Here is a 6,601-nt window from a genome sequence, read left to right on the forward strand (position 1 = left end):
TATTGAACTTGGAAATTTTAGCTGTGAAATAATAGAATAATAATAGAATTTAAGTAATTGTCATGAAACCTGGGTGTAATTTTAGTAAAGCTGTAATACTGACACTATCAAATTATGGTAATTATGGGAAATTTACAGGTGAGAGTTCTACAGTGTAATCTCATTAACAAAACAATGTCAAACATGACAAAAGATCCACAACAATGTGTGTCAAGTTATTTTGGATGTGCACACATCAATACTGCCTTTAACTTGAAAAAAAGCTCGGTCATCCACGGACACTAGGATCAACTCAAAAATGGCTTTTACTTCTTATCTTCAATACACTTTCTACAATCATGGTTGGTTTGCAGTGTGTTGATTTCCATTCAATTTCATAATTGATTAAAGCAGTTTTCCACAGATGATAGTTTGATTGTAGTTAGATGGTGAACTTGAAACGCTCAAGTCAACTCACTCACACATCAAACTCACAGGTAGTTGATTTTTGATCAGGGATGGAGCTAAACTCTGCAGCGCACTGGATCCGAGGAACCCTGCTTTAGACCGAATAAAGGCTCTGAGAAATTTAATCAGTCATTTAAACCAAATACGCAGTGTATCTGACTGTGTTACTTGCTTTTTTGTCAGGTCGCGCGTCAGGAACGCTTTGGAAACTGAACACCAAGCTGTGTTTAAACATGCGCAGAGAGGAATGACACTGCAGAACTAGCGTGGTTTGAATCTAATCTTTAAAATCCCTACAATATCAACAGCCAAACCGTTCCAATATCAGCAACAGACGTAAAATACAACAAACGTGTAGGTGAACACTGCGCGAGTGACAGCGGCTGACCGAGCATGTCTGTTCACGGTACAAGTGCATCTCTTTAAAATACACATTAAACGCGTTACATCATACTGGCTCAACATAATACATCAACAATGTGTTTTTGGTTATTTCGTTATGTTTTCGTGGCTTTTTAAATCAGAAGTAGCTTCATCCTCGCTGTGTGGTTATCACACCGGTTCCTCGTTTAATGTGAAGTGAACGATTAAGAGAAAACAAAAGCAACGAATGACCACATTTAAAATTTTTAACACCACATCCCACTTAGAAAAGATACTTAGACTATTATGTACACGTCTAAAATCAGGTCTGGCGTTCTGTGATAGTACCTAGCCTATTAGTATTAGATTTTGATACTATGATACGAATGTTTGCCATGTTAAATTAAACCATAGAACATGGTAATAGTATTGTATGGTGTTTCCATGATACTCCAATGTACTTCAAAAATAACATAGCCAATACTAAACTTACTGTATATAAGTACTGAAAATAATAACAAGATTCTACCATGGTACATGTCCAGAAACATTTATTTTTATTTTTTTTATTATTTTTAGTTGAGCTAATATTGCTTCAACAGCATTCGGATACTTCATAACAAGATTGTACAACAGGTTAAGATGTCACTTTAAATTCACAATATGTACAATTCACACTACACTAGGAATAGAAGGTTCAAAATAGCTGAATTTATTTGACATCTTTTGTAGCATTGTCTATACTGTCACTTTTGATCAATTTAGCATCCTTGCCGAATGAAAGTATTCATAGATAGATACAGTACATACACCTTGCAGAAACTGCAAAATGTTAATTATTTTACCAAAATATGAGCATACAAAATGCATGTAATTTTTTGTTTGGTACTGACCTAAATAAGATTTTTACATATAGTCCTAAAGAGAAAATAATAGGTGAATTTATAAAAATGACCCCGTTCAAAAGTTTACATACACCTGATTCTTAATACTGTGTTGTTACCTGAATGATCCAATTTTTTTATTTATTTTTTATTTTTTTTACTGCATGATTTTGAGATGACGGATGGACGGGTAGATAGACAAATAGACAAACAGCCAGACAGACAGACAGATAGATAGATATAATTAGGGATGCACGATATTAATGCGCATCTCATCAGTAAAGCCGGTTCTGTTATCAGCAGTAAATCTCTACATGTGTGTGCTTTCACATGGAGCAGCATTTACTACATAGAGCCGTTGTTGCGCAAAATATTTATAGTAAATGCTGCTCCATGTGAAAGCACACACATGTAGAGATTTATCGCTGATTACAGAACCGGCATTAAATATCGTTTTTATATTTATCGTGCATCCCTAGTTACAATTCATCAACAGCATTACAGCACTTATTAATGTAGGTCAATGATTATTTATAAATGATAAATATAGGCTACTAATACATGTTTAGTATGTTAACATTACTTTATGCATTAAACACATACCTAACATTAACCAAGATTAATAAATTCTTTAAATATTGATGTCAGGTTTTTTTTTTTTTTTTTTTTTTTTTTTGAGGCAGGTTATTTGCCACCTATGGTATTGATTTAGTATCGTACCAAATGATCTTCTATCCTGCAAACTTGTCTAGTGACTGATAAGCTTTAAAATCTTTTCTTGGAGCTAATGGAGAGAAGATTTGATTACTAGTCCTTGACACCATGGGCTTTTTGGGGACAGGTTTTGCCTTGGAGTGGATCGGTCACGTATCCAAATATTTGTTTTTGTTTGTTTTTTTTTTTTAGCCAGACCTATATTCTCGGTAATGTGCGGTCTGTTTTGGTTCTTGTTCAAAGTTGTCTGTCGTTCCTTTTTTTGTGCTTTTATTTTATACAACATACATTAATATCTTTATTTATTTCATATGCATTTTAAAAGGATTGCGCACTCAGGTGGTTTGGCAAATAGAGTTAATTTAAGGAGATCTCATTCTGTGCGGGATTGGATTGCTCCATCTTCTGGTCAACCATCCGTTTCCTCAGTGTGTGGTGGAATTGTTGATCACATTACAATGCCTTTCTCTGTCAAATCTGTTTGGAATCGGGAATTATCTGACCTTAATTTGTCTGTCGACTTGGAATAAAATGTGGTCTAATCGCAGTTTAACCTCTTAAAACTTGTCTCATTGTCTAATACATTTCAAAGTTATTCATAGAGCATTTTTAATATCTCCTTGCAAAAGATTCAAAATGAAACTACAACCAAATTACAATTGCCATTTCTGTAATACTGTCAGCGGGTACTTTTCTTCATATGTTTGGGGAGTGTCCTATTCTTTTAATAATCCAAGGACACATGCAAACTTTGTTGCATCCTCCTTATCACAAACTGATTATATAGTTAAGCCAAGCTTATGTCTCAATAATGTACAGCAGCACAAATTGATGGGGCCAAGCCAGGCTCTGTTGATGTTTGGCAGTGTTCTTTTCCCTAAATTATATAGAGGATGTCTGTTGTTGTTGTTTGTTGTATGTTTAAAAATAAATAGAAATTTGATCACAAAAAAAAAAAAAAAAAAAAAAAAAAAAAAAAGTGTTTGAAAACACCTCTGTGTAAACTACAAAAACTGGAATTTGTGAAAACAGTGCACATCCATATTACATGTTTAGTCTATAGGCATGTGTATGATGTTTCTTTACAAGGTGATCACCAACTACTGGCCTGGAATGAAAAATACAATGGTTTTAATTGTTGTTGTTGCTTTTTTTTTTTAACAAAGTTGTCGTCTGTATACAAAAGAGCAGGGTTACTGGGTGCACAGAAACACCAAAAGTGATGTGCAAAAATTGTAACGTGCACCTCTGTTTGTTTCACAGCAGAGAGGAAGTGCGTTTTGAAGTTTCACACGAAGTAAAATCTCATTCCACAAAGACCATGATATGACACGACACACAACACCAGGGCTGGGAAACTTCGGTCCTGGAGGGCCACTGTCCTGCAGAGTTAACTCAACACTAATCAAACACCTCAGAACCAGTTAATGAATGTGTTTTAAGATCACTAGAAAGCTGCAGGCAGGTGTGTTTGATTAGGGTTGGAGCTAAACTCTGCAGGACAAGTTACCCAGCCCTGCACTACCACACAAACCCACGTCTGTATCAAATGCAATACATTTCAAGTTTTTTTTTTTTTTTCCCCTTTTCACTTATTTTCTTGACATTTTTCTGACAGATTTGTGATTTTGTATTGCTCGCTGAACATTGTCTTATGATGTGTGAATGGAGAATTTTCTCTTCTTTCATAAAATATTTTGGGATGAATCAATAAAATGTTCCCAAATAACCCAAAAATTACGTGGAATAATTTTTTTATTAAATGTTTTATATGTGCAGTAAGGTTAAGAAATTGTGATAAAAAAAAAAAAAAAAAAAAAAATATGGCCAGTTACTACACATAAAAACAAGAGCACTTTCCCTAATACACATTTTAACCTAAAAATGTTAAGAAGTGTAATGTTATTTGTCAAATAGCATGAATTATACATGATTTTTCTTGGAATAGTGTTTTTGTTTCCTTCACAGCTGAAGGTGAAGGAAAAAAGTGAACCCTGAGAACAGAATGATAGATTCATGCGCAGCAGCTGCAGAGATTGATGTTGAACTGTCTGACAACGACACAGAGCAGAAACAGCAGGAAACGATGATGAGCCACATCACAGATCATCTCGACATGCCCACTGACTGGGAATCCAACAGTGCTGAATGAAACCTGAAATGCAGCTCCTATTAGGGCTGGACCTTGAGGTCAGGAGGTCACAAATTCGAACTGTGCTCGATTGACAACTTTTTAAAAACTAAAATTGCATGTTTGTCAATGGACATTTTGTGATAACAGTCTTCAGGAAAATTAATGGCTAAATAAATGCACAACTGAAATTAATGTCATTTCATTTTAGAGAGAAGGTTGACATACAGCATACAGGTGCATCTTAATAAATTAGAATGTTGTGGAAAAGTTCATTTCAGTAATTCAACTCAAATTGTGAAATAGATTCTCTGGGGTTCAGGTCTGGTGAGCACACCAACACCATGGTCATTTAACCAACTTTTGGTGCTTTTGCCAAATCCTGCTTGAAAATGAAATCAGCATCTTCAAAAAGCTGAAGGAAGCATGAAGTGCTCCACAATTTCTTGGTAAACGGGTTCAGTGACTTTGGTTTTCAAAAAACACAATGTCCCCAAATCATCACAGACTGTGGAAACTTAACACTGGACTTCAAGCAACTTGGGCTATGAGCTTCTCCACCCTTCCTCCAGACTCTAGGACCTTGGTTTCCAAATGAAATACAAAACTTGGTCTCATCTGAAAAGAGGACTTGACCCCAGTCTCAGTCCATTCCTTGTGAAGTTCACTCAAATTCTTGAATCGATTTTGCTTGACAATCCTCATAAGGCTGCGGTTCTCTCGGTTGGTTGTGCATCTTTTTCTTCCACACTTTTTCCTTCCACTCAACTTTCTGTTAACATGCTTGGATACAGCACTCTGTGAACAACCAGCTTCTTTGGCAATAAATGTTTGTGGCTTACCCTCCTTGTGAAGTGTGTCAATGATTGTCTTCTGGACAACTGTCAGATCAGCGGTCTTCCCCATGATTGTGTGGCCTAGTGAACCAAACTGAGAGACCATTTTGAAGGCTCAGGAAACCTTTGCAGGTGTTTTGAGTTGATTAGCTGATTGGCATGTCACCGTATTTTAATTTGTCGAGAGTGAATTGATGGGTTTTTGTTAAATGTGAGCCAAAATCATCACAGTTAAAAGAACCAAAGACTTAAACTACTTCAGTCTGTGTGCAATGAATTTATTTAATACACAAGTTTCACAATTTGAGTTGAATTACTGAAATTAACTTTTCCATGACATTCTAATTTATTGAGATGCACCTGTATAGTGTTAGATGTAAATATGTTTCACTCTAAAATAGTAATACTTTGATATCACTGACAAAATAATTGCATAGCCTATATGTTGTAAATATTCAATATCGCCCAGCCCTACTTCATTGGATCTGTCCTGAAACTGTATTTACTTTTATTTTTTTCAGCTTTTATACTCTTCTTTTGGTCTGTTTTTCCAGTGTATCTCGGCCCCCCTCATCGGGATGTGAGGGTTCCTGAGTTTGCCTTGTCTGCTGCACATCTGCGAACATGTCCTGAGCTCATCGCTCGATACCTCAAGTTCATCTTCCCAGAGGATGTGCTGGTGCGCAGTAATGTGTACGGTGGGATGCGGCGTGGCATTCAGGCCCTCAACCACAACAAGATCTCTGCGCTCCGAGATGAGATATCTGATCAGGGGCACTGTTCTCTGCTACTTTGGATGGTGGAAAAGAGGTTGTTTTGAATAAGGACTAGTTCTCTGTTCCTGCTCTTCTTCAGAGCACCTGCTGGAGCGTTTTCCCTGGATGAGGCTGGAGGAAGACAAACGATAAACAGCACCATCTGCAAGTTTCAATATGAGCGCAAGAGCCCATCAAGAGAGGGATACGCTAGTGCAGAATATCTGCTTGATACAGAGGTGAAATCTTCATTTGGAGAGGTGTTTGTACACAGAGACTGTTTTTGTCAAGAAATGCTGTCAGTAGCTGTTACTGGTTGTTCTTCTAGAATGTGTATTTAGTATTTTATTTAATTTGTGATTTATACTGGTTTGTTCTTTGATAATATTTATTTTAAACAGGAAATCTGAAAAGACGACTAATTTGGACATATAAAATATGCATTAATATATATAGATGTTTAAGCAAAAA

This window comes from Cyprinus carpio, chromosome A23 (genome assembly GCF_018340385.1).
Source record: "Cyprinus carpio isolate SPL01 chromosome A23, ASM1834038v1, whole genome shotgun sequence".
In the NCBI taxonomy this organism is placed as follows: domain Eukaryota; kingdom Metazoa; phylum Chordata; class Actinopteri; order Cypriniformes; family Cyprinidae; genus Cyprinus; species Cyprinus carpio.